This window comes from Dipodomys ordii, unplaced genomic scaffold (genome assembly GCF_000151885.1).
Source record: "Dipodomys ordii isolate 6190 unplaced genomic scaffold, Dord_2.0 Scaffold4, whole genome shotgun sequence".
Classification (NCBI taxonomy): Eukaryota; Metazoa; Chordata; class Mammalia; order Rodentia; family Heteromyidae; genus Dipodomys; species Dipodomys ordii.
Genome location: NW_012267220.1, coordinates 23,593,365 through 23,615,218, shown reverse-complemented (window position 1 = coordinate 23,615,218; position 21,854 = coordinate 23,593,365).

Sequence of the window (21,854 nt, the reverse complement as noted above, 5' to 3'; positions counted from 1 at the left end):
GGGGTTATGGGGACAGTCAAGGGTGACATCATTGTTGTTCTATATCTGAGTTCCACCTAACACAATATCTCTTTCTTCTCTTTTTCTCCCGTATTCCCTGTTACCTGTTTACTATCTCTCTGTCTCTCTGTCTTACTGTCTCTCAGTCTCTCTGTCTCTCTGTCTGTCTCTCTGTCTTTCTCTGTCTCTCTCTCTCTCTCTCACACACACACACACACACAAAACATAGTCATGTAGTCATGTCAATTTAATTCCTAGGACATGAAAGCTTCTATCTAAGCTGATATTGACCCATTCTCTTCCATACAACCCAGTCAGGTCTTACAACTCCAAACTTACTAGTACCTTTTGGAAACAAATGCACCCAGGAAAGTAATACATCCTGGCCTGACTTCTGTGGAAGCACACCTGTCCCCACAGCCCAGTCTTCACTCTTAGATCCACACGCTGTTCCAACAACTTGTCTACAAAGAAAATTTCTCTCCCAAGGCGTTGCAGTCCATCCCATCCTCTAGCTTGAAAAAGATATTCTTTTCTCTTTGTTGGGAGCCACAATCATATTATTGTCTAGAAAAAAAAACTGAACTAAGAGTCAAGTAACCAAATTCTTACATCATCAATCACCTTGAAACCTGTGAGAGACCTGGTGGTTCTAAGCCTCTCTAGATCACTTAAAATGGGGAAAAAATCACATTTTCCTTCCTTTTTTCTCTCTTAGTTTTCCTGATATTCTATTCTCTCTGCTTCTGCCTAAGTATTGCAAGGAAAAACAAGACCATGGCTATACAATGCCCCACATTCCCATTCCTTTAAAGGAAGCTAAAAAATTCCAAAACCACTTATTTCTAACTTGGTGATTTTAATGGTGTGCTGACATGGTTAAAATATGTTTGAGCATGGGAAGAGCTCGTGGCTGCTTCATGGTATGGAGAGTTTGGTGATACTTAAGTATGCCAATGTTAAAATTCACCTTTCCTTCTGTGATTGAATTCCTGAGGAAACCAACTCTCAGCAGAAAAAGGTTTGTTGAGATTCATGGTTTAATCGTTTTTTTTTTTCCTATGGTGGGCTAGCTCCACTGATTTTGAGCATGAATTAAAACATTGTGGTATGAGCATGTGGGAGCAGAGGCTGCTCACCTCATGATGGCCAAGAAGCAAAGAAACAGAGAGATAGGAAGAGAGAAGTAGAGAGAAATACAGAGAGAGATGGTGGGGGTGAGGGGTTAGCAACAGAGAGAGAGAGACAGAAACAGACTGATAGACAAATACGCAACAAAACATTTCTTTTAAATACACACCTCCAGTTACTCACTTCCTCTGAAGGCCCCACCCACTAAAGTTTCTACCGCTTCCCAATAACCCACTAAGCTATGAATCAATGGATGAAGTCAAAGTCCCTATGATCCAATCCCCTCCCAAATGCTCCACTTCTGAACACTGCTGTAATTAAGAAACAAGCTTTCAACATCCAGACTTTTCAGGAGATATTGAAGATCTAAACTATAACACCATTGAACTGTTCGCTTTAAAACAACTGAGAGTAAACATTATATTATTCACATTTGACTATCATTTTATTTATCATATTTTATTATTTCAATCTATTCACCTTAAATATTGTATATAAATATAACATATTATATAATATTTATATAATACATAATACAATGTATAATTTATATGATATATTAATATATAATAGAATATAAAACAGTATAATATTTAATATATCATATATACTCCCAGTTCCCTGTTCACCATTTCTCTCTCTTTCACACACACATAATATAACACTTTCAAAATGGAAAAAATGTTATATATTATATTACAATACTTTATAAATAATTTATCTATAAGTATATAAATAACCATCACAAACCTCTGTATTATTTATTTCGAAGATGGGCTTCCTTGCACTCATTTCTCACCCTGTGACAGTTTGTAGAATTCTCACAGGGCTGACTTTCCACCTCACCCTTCTTCTTCGGTGACACGTGTAAGGCCCAATATAAGGTTCTTAATTCAGGTCGAATGTGGTTGTCTTAGAGGAACATCGCACGTCATTCTATGTGTGACAGGTAGCAATGACCCATTTGATTAAGAACTGTCAAGAGGAAAATCTGTAAGAACAGCTTCCATAACACTCCTATTCCCTGCTAGCACCAGAACATCACAGAGCTTGAACCCAACTTGACTCAAACACACCCTCTGTTTCCTCTTGGGAAGACACATCCCAGGCTGCTGTTCTGGCATGGACACTAAAGCAGGACTGATTTTTCTCCCTCTCTCTTTCAGGTTTGACAGTGACCAGTCATCACCCCTCTGTGATCCCACGAAACAAATGCCAAGTGTTTCTTGAGAATGGACATTTTACAGCTGGGTTATAATCGCTTGCCAAGAGGCTCTCAGGGAGGTTGACATGACCTCCAGAACTGCATGTGACTCTTTGTGACGTCTGTGTTCCCTGGAGACAGGGTTGCTAGATGTGTCACATCTGCACTGGCAGGCAGGGCAGAATCCAGTTCCAGCCGTTAGAAATTTGTAGGAGGTCGGAACAGGAAGGGGCTTTTAACAATCTGGGCAAATCCCTAATTTCATAGATGATGGTCTGAGCATGGAGGGTGACATCGAGCAAGTACTTTGTCCAAGGTTAAGGACCAGCCAAATGCATCCGGAAATAAAAGCTGCACCAAGTACCAGCCACTGTCCAACACTTCCCCCACACTATCCCACCTGTGGCCAGGCAGATGGAAAGAGATGGGAGAAAGTAGACACTGATTTAGGCCTGGCTCTGCATCCCATCTCTCTCTCTCCAAAGGCCTCTTAGGCTTTAGATAAGTCACTCTTTCTGAGCCTCGCTTTCCTCACCTATGAATTTGGGCATGGTATTTCTCCTCTTTCAAGATTAGCATGAAGATTGGATTGAATGAGGTTCACAAAGGACCAGCACAGTTCCACAGAAAGAGCCACCTGTTCTCTGAGTAGGGTGAGCCCTAGTCATAGCAGAGTTTCAAAGCACCATATGGGTCTTGCTGGTTGGATGAGGACAAGTCCAGGGCACAAGGCAGGCTCCAAGTTGGAAGGCAGGAGATTACACAGAGAAATTTCCAGGGCTAGTCAACGGCAGGAGTAAAAGGGACTTCTGGTAGCTGGCTAGCTATGCACAGAATTCCATGTTCTCTTTAGGCTTACCCAATACTAACAATGACAATTAGAAGGCTTTTAAGCAAAGGGGGAGTGGGAAGAGCATCCATGAATGAAGTCCATATGCTTGAGCCTGGATTGGCTCTAGGGAGTCCCATGAATAAATAGGGAGACTTTCCCACTAAGCACATGGAAATATAGGTCCTCAGAAATATGGCGTTGGCTCTGAGAGGTCCTCAAAGAATACCGAGTGGTTCTGCTATTTGCTATCTTAGGACATGATGACTTTGTAACTTAGTGGGTCCTCACTAGCCTTAAAGTGTGGTTCTCACTAGCCTGGTGGCCCCACAACCATTCTAAATTTGTTAGAATTTCAGGAACACCTGTCCTGCTCTGATCTACCCAATTAGGAACTCTTGGAAACTGATTTCCCAGCACTCCATATGTTTTGGAGGGCCAGTAAGCTTGAAAGCCACATACCCAAGCATTTTCCCCTGTGCCCTACTCAGTGGTTAACAATCTTAGTTGTACCTAAGAAGCCTACCACCAAATCTGCAATCCAGTTCTGTGTAGCTCTATACCCAAGAGAAATCTGAATACATTGTCCCTATTCATGTACCCACTATGAGCCCCTGTGACAGCTGAATGATAAAATTATGAGTTTATTCATCAGTTCGAAGGAAACCCATTGATTCAGACCCTTTCAGATCTATCATGAATTTGCTAATTAAAGACAATATGTTTCCCTCATAACTGTCTCTGCTCTGTTGGATTTGTTCACCATGTTCTGGCTTATATTTGAACATTTGATTTAGCTGTTGGTACTTACTGATCAGTACTAAGCAAGCTAATAAGGTTCCATCTGGCTTGTGGTTTGTTTGTCATTTTGTTGTATGGGAACTCGATCACTAGAAACAGAGAAGCTACATCTTGAGAGGTCGAATTGAGAGTCTTTGTTGGAGAGCAGACAACTGCAGGTGAACTCCTGTCTCAAAGACCTGCACCCCAGAACCTAACTTGCCCAAAGCTTTTAAAGACAAAAACTACATGTTTAGGGTACAAGCAAAACTTTCCATACATATAGGGAAACAGGTTTGAGCAAATCAAACCATTTGGAGGAATAAGAGCAAAGCTTTCCTAAGGCTAAAAAGCATGCTACCTGCAATTCAAAGAATGGCCTAACTGCCCTCTAGGCCTTTTGGAGCTGGGTGGAAAAGCCCCCATCACCTAGTAAGCCATCAGGATGGCTATTGAGAACAAGGTGATGTTACTTAGTCTCCCTATTTCAGTTTGAAACATGCACTTCACACTGAATATCAGAGAAGGCAGGGAATCTTCACATCAGAGGTCTTTTCTGGTGAGTAGAAAGTGGGTAAGAAAGGAGAGAATCAGTTCTTCTCATAGTCAAATAGACTGTAAGGACCAGTCAGTCAGCTAGTCGGTAGCTGTAGGACTTACCCTTCTAGTTACTAATAAAAAATACTGTGTTTTAAACTGTGCAAGAGCACAGTAGATGCCATTGTACAGGCCAGGGCTGTGTATCTTCTGATCAGTTAGTTGGACTCTAGAAAAATCTTCCCAGAAGCCTAATTTAGAAATTTGTCTGAATCATGCCATTTGCAATTTTTAATCTGCCAATATAAATCAAATGTTCTTTCTCAGAAGATTTTTCTAGGGTGCCATAGTTCACAAAGTCTCTAAGAGTTCTGAAAATATGGGCAGAAATGCATATTAATTAACACGTCGTCTTGCATTCCTTCACATAGCAGGATGATGGATCATCCTGATTCTTCTAGGACTCATCATTCTAGCACTGAAAGTTTCCAATCCCAGAAAACTTTTCAGTCTTGACTGACCAGGACAGTGGGTCACCCTTATATTCTTGTCATTTCTACACAATCATCGCTTTTCTTCTTTCTTTTCAAACTCTACCATGTACATGATTCATGAAGATGCTCTTCCCAAAGCAACAGCACTTAGATTTAGAAGAATGCTCATGTGTGAACACACACACACACACACACACACACACACACACACACACACACACAAACCCCCAGTCGCTTCCTCGTAATGTTATCACAAGTCCACTTGTACATTTTCTTATGTTTTGACTTCTCATTTTCCCCACTGCTATCACCACCTTCTCTCTCTCCACAGGGATGATTCCAGAAACATCTTGTTTCTCTTCATCAGACTGCCAGAACAAATGTGGGAAGAGAGAACAGTGATTCCCATGTTCCCAAGCTGAGCCCAGATGAAAGGATACATCATAAAAATTAAAGAGTGCCTTTTTATCTAGTGAAATCAATCTTTATTGCTTTTCCCTTCTGGGCCAGACAGTGTGGTTACACAGCAGCAACAGCCCATCAGAGCATCAGATGTCAAGCTAATGCATGAAACAAATATGGTCCCTCTACCGTCAACACTAGCATCGCAGAGTTTCTTCTTCTATTGCAATTCACCAGGAAAAACACAACGTTGAATCCTGCTGTTCTATACCCTGAGCTGTTAGGAACAGTCAGCTTGCTCTACTGCCAAGTCCATGCTAGCTTCAGGACTGCCCCAAGATTATAATATACTCAATGAATTTCTTGTATCAGTTCTAAGTCTTTCCCACAATTCTATGCTTTAGCCTACCCATCAAGCAGCACATAACTTTGTCATCCTAATTCCTGTATCAACATCATTTGACATAATTCCAGCAAGCATACATTCTTCTACATTCTGTTTACTTTCGTGTGGTCATCTTCTCTTGCTTAAATTAGTAATATATCATTTCTCCTATTTGAGCTACTTTCTTTGTGTTTAATCACTTCCTCTTTTAGCTGGCTTCTTTTAGCAGTTACCAGATATAGTTTGACTTCTGTTTTTTGACATTTCATGGACATGTCAATATGCTTAGATTGTAAGTATTTTTTAGGGGGAAAAAGTACTCTGATGTCATCCATTAGAATTTTCACTGCCCTCCTCCTTTCTCATCTCCCATCCACCTTTCTCAGTACTCCATAATCTGCCATTTGCTCCTGATAAGCTGAAATGTTCTCGCAGGGTTGCTAATAAACTTATCATTTGAACCATGCCTCCAATTCTTCATTTTGCTGGTTAATTGGAAATGGAGTCTCACAGACTTTTCTGTACTTGCAGACTTCCAATCTCAAGTCTCAATCTTCATAGCAGCTAGGAGTATAGGTGTGAGCCACCAGCATCTGGCTCAATAAACTTATAAAAGGTAATTCCTCTTCAAATTTCTCATTTAACCTGGGTTCTTTGCTCTCTCTCTACCCCCAGTGACTCCCAAGTCTCTATTTCAGAACTCTCTCCTGACGTGGCTATCCATATTTCCAGCCAACCATGGGCCACTCTGCATGGAAAAGGCTGAAGATCCTCAAACTCTTATGTCCAGAATTTATTATCACTCCAAAAATTTTCATCCAAAGCTCATCATCACCACTTTAAAACCTACCATTAAATCATCCTTGCTAGCTCCTGCATCATTCTTCCCCATCTCTCTTTTTCACAGCCAAGTATTTGCTGAAGAACACCACAGTATTTTCATTGCTAGAACTTTTTATCACTATGGCAGGATTCCCAACTCAAATTAAACAAGGAAAGGGGACTTATGGGCCCCTGAAGCCTGACTATGGAAGGGAGATTTCACACGATGACAGCCATTTTCCTCTGAACTCTCATATCAGCTTTTGTTTCTATTTGCCCTCGTTCTTTCAGGATCCACATAGAGGGCATCATGGTTGCTACAGCTCTGAAATCTGTCCTGATGATAGTAATGTAGAACATATATCCTATGTGCCAGGCACAGGTTCAGACCTTGTTTGTCCTGAGGCAAAAAGAAAGGGTTAATATCTTCCACTTCCATTTCAGAGAAATCTATAAATGAAACCTAAATCAAGTTAGCATGCGTCATGACCCCCGTCTACAAGAACAATAACTAGATCTAGAACCATGAAGTAAATACTTGGCCAGGCTTGGGTTCTCTACCCACTTGAGATGTGAGGTTTTCAATTAAAAGACAGCACAGCAAATCAGAAATATAGAAAGTTAGACTTTGAGCTAAGAAACTAAAATGCAGACAATTGTGACATTGATTGAGATTCATAAATCTTTGTATTATGTCACGGAAGTTCAGAGATATAACAAGGAATTATATAAATACTTTCCCCACCAACAAAGAAACCAACCTATGCATATAGGGGAGAACTAAGACTTCTATCCAGAAATAGTTCGGAATACAACAAAACACAAATAAATGGGTCATCCAGGCCCAAAGTTCTATGTGGATAGTTCCTAGTTGCTTCCAAAGCCATTTCTTCTAAAATATTTTTAATGCTTCAAAGTTCTAAATGATTGTGGTTGAAAATGTGAAAATTGATAGTACATCACAGTTTATTGGCCAAGTATTACGTTTGTTAGGCACACACTCTACTACTTGAGCCATGCCTGCTGAACTTTTTTGCCTTATTTATTTTCCAGGTAGAGTCTTCGGCCTAGGTATCTGCATAGCTAAAATTATAGAGACGTACCTGACATATTGGCACAGGATCTTGCTAACGTTTAATCTGTGCTGGCCTTGAATTGAGATTCTCTTTTCTCTGTGCCCAGTTTGTCAATCTGACTTTGAGACACTGAGTATGCAGGTTGGCATTGAATGGAGTACTTTGTTTTCCCTGGTTCTACTTTTATTGACTTTTCACTCATCAGAAGAAAATTGGTAAGTGCAATGAAGTCTAAATTGAACACACAGAAATATGAATCCTATGGTATAAATAATTTTGGGGAATGCCATTGCAACATGTGAGGGAGATGGTTCTCCCAGGACTAACTGCTGCAAACAATCAGGTGTATGATGAGGTGCTATTTCCATCTTCCATGTTTAAGATGAAGGCAGGGGAAGAGTTGTCCCCATCAATGCTGGGAGCATCATTATCATGCATCATGCTCCAGTGGATTTGGGAATGAAGAAGAACCAATGTCCTCATATTAAACTGTTTCATCTGTTTTCTTTTCCTCTTGCACTTACATATGATCAAAAGATCTCCCAAAATGAAATGCAGCCTGGTATGAAATTAAATTAATCTCTCATTTGTATTTGGCTAGAGAATATTTATCCTAAGCATTATTAGTCTGCAACGCTATTCTCTTTATTAAAAATAAGAGAAAGAAAGAGGAAAAGCTATTGGAGTAGAACATTAAGAAGAGAAATCTATGCAGTGTATTCTGCCTTTGAAACCTCCAAGCTGTCCAGGACCTTACTTCTTTGTATGAAAAGAATTAGGCATCCTCTTGTTCGCTGTTTGCATTTGCCATGCTTTGCCCAGTGCTTGCTGGGAAGTGGCCTGCACTAGCCAGAATGGAAGGGACAGCCTCTGGGATGGATAAATAGCAGCACAGCTTCTTTCATTCATAGTTTTCACTCTAAATTACGTGTGTGTGTGTGTGTGTGTGTGTGCGCGCGCACGCGCACGCGCGTGTGTGTGTTTGAATCCTGGGTCTTGAATTCAGGGTCTGGATACTGTCTCTGAGATTTTTTTTTTTGCCCAAGGCTAGTGCTCTACCACTTAAACCACAGCTCCACTTCCAGCTTTTTAGTGGTATATTGCACAGACTCTCCTGTCTTAGTTGGCTTCTAACTGTGATCTTCAGATCTCAGCCTCCTGAGTAGCTAGGATTACAGGCATGAGCCACTAATGCCAGGCAACACATTACTTTTTTGCTGCTAGCAGTGACTCCATTTTATAAACAAAGCCACCTGCCACTGAATAAGAGTAACGGAAAGGTCTTGGTCTATACCTATGCACATATGTATGTGTGCATGCGTATGTGTATCTATGTGCATGTGTGTGTGCCTCTATGTGTGTCTGTGTGCCGGGGCTTAAAACAACAAATTTGTGTGTCTCCATGGAGTCATTTACATATCTGTCCTTCAGTGGTAGTGTATGTAGCATCTCTTTGAGAGATACCTCAGCTCAAATGGACCAGTCACTTCCAAAGAAGGAGGATTGCTCAGCCACTTCTCTGCCTTGGTAGTGTTATAGGGGTCCCATGAACGCACTCAATGCAGAGAGGCTTAACAGAGAAACCTCTAGTATGTGGGCCTGGGCCTTCTCATCGTTCTTCACTATGGGTAATAGAGTACATCATATTCATGTTGGGTGCTGTGGATTTCCTGTGTGGAAAATGAAACATTTAGAATGTCAGGGATCATCACCCTGCATGTCGTTAGACTCACTTGCTTTTAAAAACTGAGCTTGCAGGGGTCTTACCCCAGACCAATTAAATGAAACCTAGAGGGATGTGACTCAAAGATGAATATTGTTTTTAAAATTCCGGCTGAGTCTAGGTACAGCTGGGGATACAAGATGGCTGGGGAAGGTGACGTCTGTGACTCTCCAGCACTAACATGGCTGGATTGGCTCTTGTCCTATCAGGGGCCCATCCGCTCAGCTCTATCCTCTCAGCTGTCTACACTGCCCAACATCTAATGAACATCTAGCTAAGGAAATCTATGCCTATGGTATTCAGACCACAGCCTCAACAGAGTGTACTGAAACAAGCCTATGAGTCTAAGGAAGAAACATCTAAGGGCAGAGAGGGAACATCTATTGTTAAAATGAATCGCCATGGTTCCTAAGAAAACTGCAGGATGGCAGCAAAGCCAGCTCTTTTCTCTCTGAATCTGCATGGCAAGCTCATTTGACTGCTTTACACTTTGCTATAATTCCTCTTTTGCAACTCAGGGCTGTGCTAAAGAGATAAACTAATTTAATCAATAGCAAGAGCTACGTTTTTCATCTGGTAATCATGTCACATAATTTCCTTTTCCAGGGCAACTCCACATTTCCCTCTGTCCCCTCTCTACCTCTCTCTCTCAGAGCCTTTTACTCTGACTCTTTTGCAGATTACCCCATTCGCACATGGTCATCAAATTCTCCACCACTGACCCCAACACCCTCCTTAGGGAGGGTCTTCTTTTGTCATTTCCCTTTCTCCCTGTGCCCTTTAGTATACTCTCCCCCTTCCTCCCACCCTTTCCCAGACAATGAAGCTGGACCACCAATAGCTGTGAGGATGTGAAAACCTGAGACACAGGCATGAATAATAAATTGGGAGAGCCAGAATGAAGCCAGCAGAAATGAGAACAGTATTTCAGAAATGCAGCCAAATCATTGAAAAGCAGTATCAAGTTACTGCCATCCCCGGAAGCTGTTAATTATAAAAATGCTGCTCTGACTAACTGAAGAATCCAGTCTTTCCTGCTTCAAGCTGAAGCTGACCAGTACTGCCCTACTGAATATGCGACTCATTCCAAAAATACCATCGTCTCACTCAGGGGAGGGGGCAGGGCAGGCAGTAGCTGGACAGGGATTGTTAGCGGGGCTGGAATTGGAAACTCCACAAAAGCAGCCAGATCAAGAATTAAAGAAGAGAAGAATCAAGACTCTGGGGTTGACAGAAAGGTCTGGAAGGCAGAGTGGGTTGTGGGGGGTGGGGGCAGAAGGAGGACTTGCTGTTCTTCTATGTCACCAGAAAGAGTTCTTGAAGACTAGTTCTCAGAAAAGATCTTTCTGATTCTGAACTGTCTCCCAGCTAGTCTCAGACTCCTTCAGAACTCCTTTGGCAAGCAAGATATGGTAGATTAGTCCATGAAGGCTGTAGTCTAATCTAGGGACTTGTTGGAGCTGGTTCATGAGTGAGAAAACTTCAGACTGTTTCTAGCATTCTCGTTACCCCTTGCCTCCATCCCCCAAATGTTGTTAATCTTTGCAAACTATAAACCTAGATATACCAGCATCTTGCAAGAAAAGAGTCCCTTCAACTGCCAAGTTATATGTCTAATTATGGCACTCAAGACCTTCTAAGACTTAGCCCAACCTTTCATCTCCAACCTCATTACTCCTCACTTTCTCAACTATCTATTGATGCTTAATGCTTTGCTCTCTGGACACAATCTACATGCCTTTGCTAAGCCAGCAATTTCTTTCTCAGCTGGTATAAAGAACTCCCATTTATCCTCTGGGACTTAACTTAGAAATCTTTTCTAGGAATTGCTCCTGAGCCATCAAACTGGCTTAATTGTCCTCCCCTTCTGCTTCTACCAGGTTTTCTCCCTAGTGTAATTGGAAAATTGGAAAGCTCCCTCCCCCCTCTTTCTCTGAGCAGATATGCTGAGTAGGGATCTCATCTCACTCCTATTTTCAGTACCCAATACCACATCATAAACACTGATGGATCTTCATCTGGAGAATCTTGTCTGGAAAATGATAGGGGCAAAGACTTCACTTCCACCTTCTGGACATGGACAAGAGCATACCTTGTACATTCCATAGAGTCCAACAACCTAAGTGATGATCTCCTTCCTAGTGATGGGGAACTACCCAGCACTCCTCCATCCTAAGTGCTAAGACTGTGATCTCACAGTATCAACGGTTCCCACATCTCAGGCTCTTCTCCTTGGCAGGCATTGGAGACACATCCTGATGCCTCCTTTGCAGCCAGCTGAATCTTTCAAACCAAAACTTACTTCATTTTCCTTGAACAAGGGTAATGACTGACTCTGTAAATTCAAAAGTGCTAGGAAAGTACCTTGCTCTTTATCATGATTCATTTAAATTTAGATTTCTGTCCCATTTTTAAGGGCTACTTTCCTCTCTTTCCCATCTCATTCTAGGCATCTGGGCCCTATGAGGCTGTCTAGATGGGGATGGATCTTGCTGTTATCCTCAGTGTTTGCTGTACTTCCTTCTGGAAAGGCTGCTCTTGCCCGATACTATTGTCCATCCAGAGAGCTTTTTTTGTGGGGGAGGGGGAGTCCAGTTGTTGGGCCTGAACTCTGGGCCTGGGCGCTGTCCCTCAGCTCTTCAGCTCAAGGCTAGCACTCTACCACTTGAGCCATAGCGCCACTTCTGGCTTTTTTCTTTTTTGCTTATGTGGTGCTGGGGAATCGAACCCAGGGCCTCAGGCATGCAAGGCAGGCGTCCTACCACTGAGCCACCTTCCCAGCCCATCCAGAGAGCTTTTGAGAATGTCTTGTGCCCATCCTTTGTCTGACACTCTTGGTGGTCAAGAAACAATAAGGTGGGCAAGACAAGGCTTGCAGAAGTCTGTAAGTTGAAGTTACCTCTGCCTATCTCACTAACAGTCACTGCTACTTCACCAAAACCTTAAAGAGACCACACATAGAGTCATTCTATCCTCAGATTCCATAAACCCCTGCAAGCTCAGGGGTTGCTTGGTTTGTTGGTTTGGGTTTTCAGCATCCCTAACTCTTGGTATGGGAGGAGGGCTCAAGCGCCTCTTTCTCAGTGACATCGCTTTATCTGTACTTGTACAATACTCCAATCCAGTTGTTTCTCCTCCAACCTATGGCATCCTGTTCCAGCCAATGTATGCGTAGGGTAAAGGGCATAGCAGCTCCTACACTTCTAGGATGTTCTGTCTATTGATTATCTCTGCCTTGTTTCCATTTCCTTAGAGTCTATCTTTTGAAAATCAAAAGTCACAGACAACTTATTTCTTCCTTTTAGTCTTTGCCATCACATCCTTTCTCAATTTCAATGATCACAGACTGCAGTCTACTTATGGACTGGAGAAAGAGGGAAAAGTGTAAAAATGAATCTGAGTAGAAAATACAATAGGAAACATTTACAATTAACTAGGTACCGCTTATAGGACTCTATAATATGAATTCATTAAGTCACAGAAGCCCAGTGAAGTCAATATGGTTATTATTCTCTAAGGTAGATACTGTCATTATTCTTTGGAACTCAAAGACAGGCAGGCTGGATCCAGAGTCTGCCCTGCTGGCCACAAAAAATGACCGTGTCTTGCTAACCAAGGTCCTGCTACACATTGCTTTTGCTGTCTATCCTTCTTCCTTGAAAAAGCGTGGGAGAAGAAATATTTAAAATATTATGATGGAGCCTTTCTATTTCTATTCAAAATTCTTGTGCTGGGATTTAATTTCATTGTTTTGAGACATATGTCAGTTACCCATACGCTTGTCAAAAAAAAAATAAGAAAGAAACAAAAGTCCCAAAAGTCTTTAAAAATAGGTTTCAACTCATCACTATCACCACAACATCACCACCACCAACGATTTTGCCATCCTCCTCCTAGAGATGCTGCTGTATTTGATTCCTCAGTCTTGCAACGAGAGTTACAGAGCCTGACCTCTGTCAATTCCATACATTTCACTCTGGTTGCCCTTGATGATTCTATAATTATAAAAATTATCATCCTTGTTAACAAAAAGATCATGATTTCTCAGTCTCAGAATTCCCACAATCTGTGGCATATCTCCTCAGGAGAAATAATTACATAGATCCAAGTATACATGCAATTTGTTATAAAACATTCTGCAAATTATTGAGCTCTGTCCTGTGTGAATTCTTCCCAGAGGAGAAATTGCTTTCCGCATTTCTCTACATTCAATGCCCAGCAAAGAATAAGCTAATTGAGTTAGGCTCATTTGGCTTCAATTCCAGCCCCCAGCCCATCAACTTCTCTCTGTAACACCACAAGAGACAGAAAATATTCCCCTACTCTCCCTCTATCCCAGATCTCTGCATGTGCTGGTACTAACAAAGGATTCTGTTCTTTGTGCATTATACGCATGTATTTGTCTCTGGGAGCCAAGCACTGACTGTTTCCAGGAGCTGATTAGAAGGAACCACTCTGGTTCTGGACAATTTGCAGGGGAGGCTGCTCATAGGCCTATGTATGTCTCATGGAAGACAAGTAAAGAGGTATAGAGGCTCAGGTTCTCTTCATAGGCCCTTGGAACATACTCCATTACTATAATATAGGCAGTACTCTAACTATATTTCTTTCTTTCAGAAGGAAACTTAACACTTCAAGTTTGAAAATACGGTTTTGAAAGAAAACAATGAGGTTCCCTGTACCTTAAGAGTATTGTGGAGGTACAGTTAAGTCAGCTTCTCACGCCTCTAATCAGGCAACAGAGAATGCTTGGGTCAAGGCCAAACATTGCTCTGCCTTTGAGGAAACACAGATAGTTCAGGATAAACTCTGTAAGCAACTCAGAGCCTTCTGCAAGAAATCATTGTACCAACAAGTACAAACACTTTCATGATTAGTTGGATTCACGCTGCCATGACAATTATTAAACACTGGTACAAGCCAGGCACAGTGGCACATGCCTGTAATTCCATTTACTCAGGAAATCATGAGTAGGAGGAAAAGCAAGTCCAGTTCCAGGGAAAAACACTAGGTCTTATCTGAACGGTAACTAGAGCAAAAAAAAATAATAGGGATGAGTGTGAAGGGATGGTGGAGTCCTGCCTAGATAGTATGAAGCCCCAAGTTCATATTATAGTGCCACCAACATTAACTAACAATGAATACAAAACAAGGCAAATGTGGCAGAGATAACTAAAAGGGATTGAGAAATAATAAAATACCTTTTCCATTCTCAATGCTTTTTACTTTCTTCTCATATAGGAATAGTGTGATTCGTCTTTTGCATTCATTCCTATCAATGTTCTCCATTTTTCTGATTTTTTTTTCCTATACTATATTCTTGCTGTCAGGCTTTTGGATTTTATTTGTACTTATTGATTTTCACATTTACTGTACTGTGGAAAACGTGGGGGGCGCACAGGGGCTTTCACTCAAGGTCTGTGCCCTTGTCTGCTTATTCACTCAAGTTGGCACTCAACCACTTGAGCCATGCCCCCACTTTCAGCTCTTTGGTTAGTCTGATGGATTAGTCTGCTGGGGCTGGTTTCAAACTCTGATTCTCCTGAGTGGCTAGGATTAGACATGTGAGACACTGGTGTCCAGCTGGTACCTTGTTTCTAGCAGTGACTTCTGAGCCTTTGGGATTACATCATGCCCAATAATAACAATTTTTCTTTTCAGTGCAGAAGATTGAACCTGGACCTTACCCATGCAAGGCAATAGTGCTTACCACTTCCCTTACCCAAGTATTTTCAATAGTTCCCATTATGGTTATATACATAAATGATTTCGATGTAAAAATTATAAGATCCTCCTGTAATTGCAAAATACCACAAAAATACATTGCAAAGGATGAGATAAAATCATTGCAAATAGAGCTCTAATATTTGTTGTTTCTAATAGTAGATTATGAATTTGTCCCTAGGTTTTAAACTTAACATATTATCAAGCAGATAAACACCAGAAGAAAGCCTTTAATTATGTTGCTGCCTTTAAATATGATGTAACATATCCTCTAACACCCTCCATTGTACACGTGAATTCATCAGAGTCTACCAGAAAACACACTGAACTATTCCTTGCCTCTAACCTTTGTAAACATAGGTTGCCTTTGCCTTTAAAATTACAAATGCTAAGTTTGGTGCTAGTAGCTTACACTTGTAATCCTAGCTACTCAGGAGCCTGAGATCTGAGGATCTCAGTTCGAAGCCAACCCAGTCAGAAAAGTGTCTGTGAGACTCTCCAATTAACCACTCAAAAACTGGAAATGAAGCTGTGGCTCAAGTGGTAGAGCGCTAGCCTTGAGCACAAAGAGGCTCAGGAACAGTGCCTAGGCCCTGAGTTCAAGCCCCACTATCGACAAAAAAATGCTATAAAGTTTGTTATCTGGTATCAATTTTATTGTTATATATTGAAGAAAGTATTTGTATGTTTATGTATGTATTTATGTATATGTTGGTACATATGTATGCACATATACACATTTAGGGTAAATGAATACTTTATAGAGTCTAGAAGAAAGGGATTATCTGGTAGTTTCTAGTTTCAAAAACATACCTGCTTCCCCAGTGTGCTGTGTTATAACTGCTCCTATATCAAAATTCTAGCTCTTGTTTCAGAGAGGGAAGAGTGAAATGACTAGGGGAGGTAATTAGGTACTAAAATCCAGCCCTTAAAATTTTTATGAGCTGCTGCTTCTTGACATGATTCAGAAGAGGGAGCCTAATCTGTTCTCCCACTGAAAATGACAACCAGATGTTGGGTTTGTTTATTTAAGTTTTAAAAAATCTCTTTCTAAATGAACTCATAAACAAACAAGAAAAAAGAGTAAACATTAATTAAAGGAAAAAATGCATATAGGTAACTAAGCATTAAATTTGATACGCATTCTAAGAATGTGATAAACCATGATTATTGGGGCTGCTGTTTACAACAACTGCAAAAAGTGTGAGAGACAGAAGGCAAGTCCTGAACTTTACAAAGGAGAAAGAGTTTGAAAGGAAAACCCAAGCAATCTTCAAATATCAGACAAAGGTAAGAATTCACATAAGGGACTATAACAAAGTATATCTTCACCATTCTTGTTCGTGGATATGTAATAATATTTATAAATATTTACTCATATATAACTACTTACATAGCTAAACATAGGATATGAATCAAGCTAAGAGATCATTCAGGTGGAGAAGGAGGGGGATGGAGAAAGGAAGAAGATGAATAACTGTATAACACATTGCAAGTGTATAGAAACTCAACAAAAGATGATCAGTGGGGGATGGGGAGAGAAATAGACTCTGTCATCCCTAGGTGGGGATTCTTCCCCCCAGGAAGGGATGTGCTGGCAGGGAGGCTAAAGAAGGTTGAAAACTGTCAAAATAGGTTACTTGCAACTATGAAAAATGGACTAAGAAAACCTGTTGGGAAAACTATTTTAGGGGGAGGGGGCAGGGAGTATGATGGAGGGGGTAAGTTTGATTGCAGTATGTGTGATTACACTATGTATGATGGTAAATATGTGTGGCGATGTAGCCGTGAAATCTTCCCTGTAAAACTAATATAAGATGATAAAATAAGTAAAGTATGTCTTTTCTCAATCTTGGATATAGGTTGAAGGAAGAACTATCTCTTTGAGAAGTTATAACTTGGGACTTTTTGGTGGGAGGATTGCAGCCAGGGACCACCATGGATAAAAGTTAGCACAAGACACTATCTGAAAAACAAACTAAAAGCAAAAAGACTGGGGCATGAATCAAGAGATAGAGACTTGCCTAGTAAGTGGGTGTCTCTGAGTTTAGCCTTAAACATTGCCAAAAACAAAAATAAATTTCTCTCAGTCTTCAGAAAAAGCAAAATATAGAACATCATGTGTGACTAGTTTTTTGGCTGGGGGGAGGGAGAGAAGGACTGAGGAAAAGAATAAGTTTGTGTACACATGCCTCGTTTTCACAGAATATTTCTGGAAGATTCATAGGACACTGACCACAGTAATTACCTTTGAGTTAACTTTGAGTTAATTGTCTAGTGTCTATACATTCAAAAAAATGTCTTTTTTTTTCACAAGGTAACTAACAATGGCTCAAGCCTGTAATCCTAGCTAGTCAGGAGGCTGAGATCTGAGGATCACAGTTTAAAGCTAGCCAGAGCTAGAAAGCCCATGACATTCATATCAATGAAATACCAAAAGTTGGAAGTGGAAATGTGGCTCAGGTGGGTAGAACACCAGCCTTGAGCAAAAGAGCTAAGGGATAGTGCCCGGGCTCTAAGTTCAAGTCCCAGTACCAACACACACAAAATAAATAAATAAAAGAAAACTCTTTTTTGTCTTTTAAAAAACTTTTCTACAAAATAGACAATTAAAACAGCAGACAAACCCACAAAAGCCAACACCCAGGAACAGTCTTGCCTGCCCACACACAAATAAAAAAATAGATATTTTTAAAACTTATTGCAAAACTCACTGTAATAAAGCAGGACACCTTTTGTGGGAGCAAAGCAGACCAAAAACAGCACTCTGCCTTTTCTTTCTCTTCTGTAGAATTAAAAAAGCTTGCTCAGCCTTTCACTTGCTGTAATGTCTGATCTTAACACCACGCCTCCTCTCCTGTATCTTATCTAACTGCACATTTCTTGAAGGCTAGACTCAAGACTAGGATTTCCTTCATGGATCTCTCAGAATATGTAGTGTGGAAGATTGCACACAGTGGGTACATAATTACTAACACATCAGAGGTGCTATATACTACATTTTATGGGTTTGATTTTGTAGCTCACTGACTTACCTGAATTATTTATATCATATATAAAATTCAACATCATAGATATGTGAGTTTTCCCTGATTTAAAATTTTGAAAGCCCACTATTTTTTTTAATCTTCAAGAATGCTTGTGATGTTAGAATAGGAAAGGCTTCCCTTCAGGTATTTAGGAAAGTAAATGCATCCATACACATATACATTTGCACATGCACATGTGTATGTATACAATACAAACTTATTTTCCAAGTCTCTGTTTTAACATGTCCAATGTCTTCTTCATTATGCATAAGGCCTAAAAAAGTCAACATGCAGAATGCATTCTGCGGTCCTGTTTTATGTGTCACATTTTTAAACTGTAGATGAAATGAAGATCTCTTGGGCAAAAGGCCAGGACCCAGTGTTGGAAGAGGGACAGAACCTTGCTTGTGTCTCTAGGGAGTTGACAAATCACTTGCAGCTGATGACGGTGAACTGGGAAAGTAAATGACTTCTATGTCCTGAAGTTACCTGGACAAAAATCACTTCTCTATCTATTGATTTCTATCAAACCACAAAGACATCATCATTGCAAATAAGCATGGAATTTTCCTCTCAACTGTGTACCAGAGGGGTTCTCTCTGGACTCTGTGTTCTCTTGCCATGGAAGTATTTGTTTAAATAAAAACACAGAGAATACAACATGTAAAATGGATGAATGTGGAAGGTGCCAGGGATAGCTGATTACCCCTATTTTCAGTTCTGTGGTCCTTTAGAAGCAGTCATCTCAAACATCAGTATGTGAGAAAAAATCACCTAAGAGACCTTTTAAAAATGCAACTTATCGGATCTAACAAGTGGAGAATCTGATCAAAAAGTCTGAGTGGAACCTGTAATCTATAAATGTTAACAATATGGGAGAGGTGACAGCTGATGGATGACTTGACATGCAGTCTGTCACCAGGGAAAACTGCCGTGAAGGGAATCCTACAATAGGCTCCCATTCTGAGTTACTAACAAAGTTATGACCTCCAAGGTTCTCAACTCACGTAAGTCCAATTTCCCATAATTCCCCGTGCCCTCCAAACATGGGAAGGAAATGAGATTTTGTTCAGGCCCATGGAAAAAATTCTAAGAACTTGTTTATTGTAGAGCAGCACTAGCGCTAATGCAGAGACTAAAATTCCATCCAACACTCATTTCCCAAATTATCTCAACAGAAGGAAGTGGATCACCCTCTAGATTGTGTAGAATGGGTGGGGACACCAGCTGAAACCCTAAAAATAGCCAAATCATGTCACAGGGCCCATCAGGGAATTCCTTCCTGACATTTGGCTTCCATGGATTTCCGTGAATGTACAGCTATCCAGGGCGATGTCAAAGTGCCTCTGAGTAAAGAGACAAAGAACTCTGTGGGGTTTATTATTGACCCCACATTTCACTTGTTATTTTCTTGTCTGAGAAATCAGACATTGGCAGAACCTCTGTATCCACAATAGGGGAGTTTACATGGTAGGAAATGCATTGCTGTTTCCACCTTGGAGGTGATAATGGTTTATGCCTCAGTAGCCACCCTGTCTCTCTGGTTAGGCAGTGGTCCAGGCCAGATTCAGATGTGGCTTTCTCTACCTTATTTCTAGTTCATCCGTTTCTATGGTGGTTGGCAAAGTCAGATCATTCCATGTGTTCAGGACAACCCTGAGAAGGTAACTCCAAGATCCATTTTCTTTCAAAAGGCATGAGAAGATCACTGAGGTATTTTCTAAAGGTTATAAGATTGTTGTTTTGTAAGCATAGCCTCGAGAATTGGCTTTTGTCTAGAAATGTGAAGCTTAAATATTCTGAAAACCCAATAGAGAGAAGTTATATCATTTGCTCTTTCTTCACAGGGTTGTATAAATGCTGCAAAAGCTCTTCAATTTTGGGAAAATAGTTGGGTAGAGAAGACATGATTATCAAGTATTAATGTAATTTTAGATGAATGTGCCAGAACAATAATAATAAAACAAGTATCAGCCCTCAATATAGTCACCTCGGAGGGATTTGTTACCATGCAGCTGTCAGTTTTCAAAATATTTTTGCAAATCCTGTTTCATACATTGCCTTTCAAGTAAAGATGGAAGCCACTTGAGACAATCAGTCTTACTAACAATAACTATTAACTTCTTTTAAACTCATATATCTTTTTGAAGTGTTAAAAGACCCTCAGCTTCTCTCTACCTCAAACTCCATATTACTTCTTATGTTATCTAAAAAAGTTCACATTTAAAGATGAAGCATATCTTTGTTGTTTAATGAAAACAAAAATCTCACTTTTCTAATTTTAAACTGTGAATACATTTTAAAAATAGACCACAGACAACATACCCTCCCCAGAATTTTTACTTACTAACTCAAAGCCACAGCATTAAACTGGAGTTAATGCTTATATTTAATTCTGAAATTCTCAGTTTGTGTGTCCATTTGACTCAGTAACTGATTTCTCCTTCTGTCTCTAAATGTATCAAGAAAAGTGTACCGTCATAAAATAAGAGATGTCACAGGGCAGTTTCAAACAGGTTCATAAAGACTTCTTATACTGATATTCAGAAAAGGAAACATATGTTTTTATTCTTAGAATCTAATAAATTGATTAAGAAAATCAATCTCAGTATTCTATTGATTAGTACAGGTCCTTGGAAATAAAAGTCAGTGTACATTTACAGAGTTTGGTCTCCAGTGTACTAGCCATACAGTTTATAGCTAGGAGAGCTTGAGAGACAGGCAATAAGAGAAGGCATGTGTGTATAGGACATAAAATCATAAATAAGTATTCTTAGAGAAACAAGTGTAGAAGGAGGAGGATTGGATGTGGAGGCTAGAGAACAGCATGTATTTTAACTTATGCAAAGATATATTTGAAAACCAACCACTTCCAAATAAATAAGAATCTGAGCAATTGAAGAGACAAGTTTGTTCATAACCTCTGATGTTAATGCAGCTCAGATATTTGTTGTCACTCTCCGAAGTCTGTGCCCTATCACAGTTATGTTTAAGATAGTTGATGTCTGAACAGGCATGGATAACCATGGGAAATAACTTTGTACCTGAAAAGAATCACAAATGTTATATTCGTATCCACAATGATGATGATGAGGAGGAGGAGGAGTACGAGGAGGAGGAGGAGGATGACGATGACAAGAATGATATTGACAGCTAAGGTGAAACTGTCATGAGTTGGAGGTGTGTGATTGTTTCAATTTTACGCTTCTTTTTCTACTGGACTCCATTGAAACTAATACGATAGCTTGAAGTGTCATATTACCTGAAAAGCAAATACATACATACCCCATCATTTATGTAGTAGAAAAGGAAGCCAAATGGGAGACCCTGTAGCAGTATTTCACTCTGGTGACTAGAGTACAGGATTTCATTTCCAGGCACAGCAGTTCAGCCATATAAATCCACTAGGGTATCCTCTGGGATGCTAAGTTTTGTCTCTCTGTTCTACAATAAGCTCTTGAAATACAATGTTTTTCAATGTCAGCATCAGGATGAAATCTTTCAGAAGTTAAAACAAACTGCATAGTATTACAGAATTAAAACCTAGAGACCTAGTTTGAACTTTTGTTTTCCTCGTCTCCTACTGTGTAAGGTTCACCAGTTTAATTTCCTGGAGCCTCAGTTTCCTCACTTTGAGCTGAGGATTCTCATCAATATGTCACATGGTAGGTCAGAGCATATCACTTGCCACTATCAATAAACACCGGGGACAGGGGAG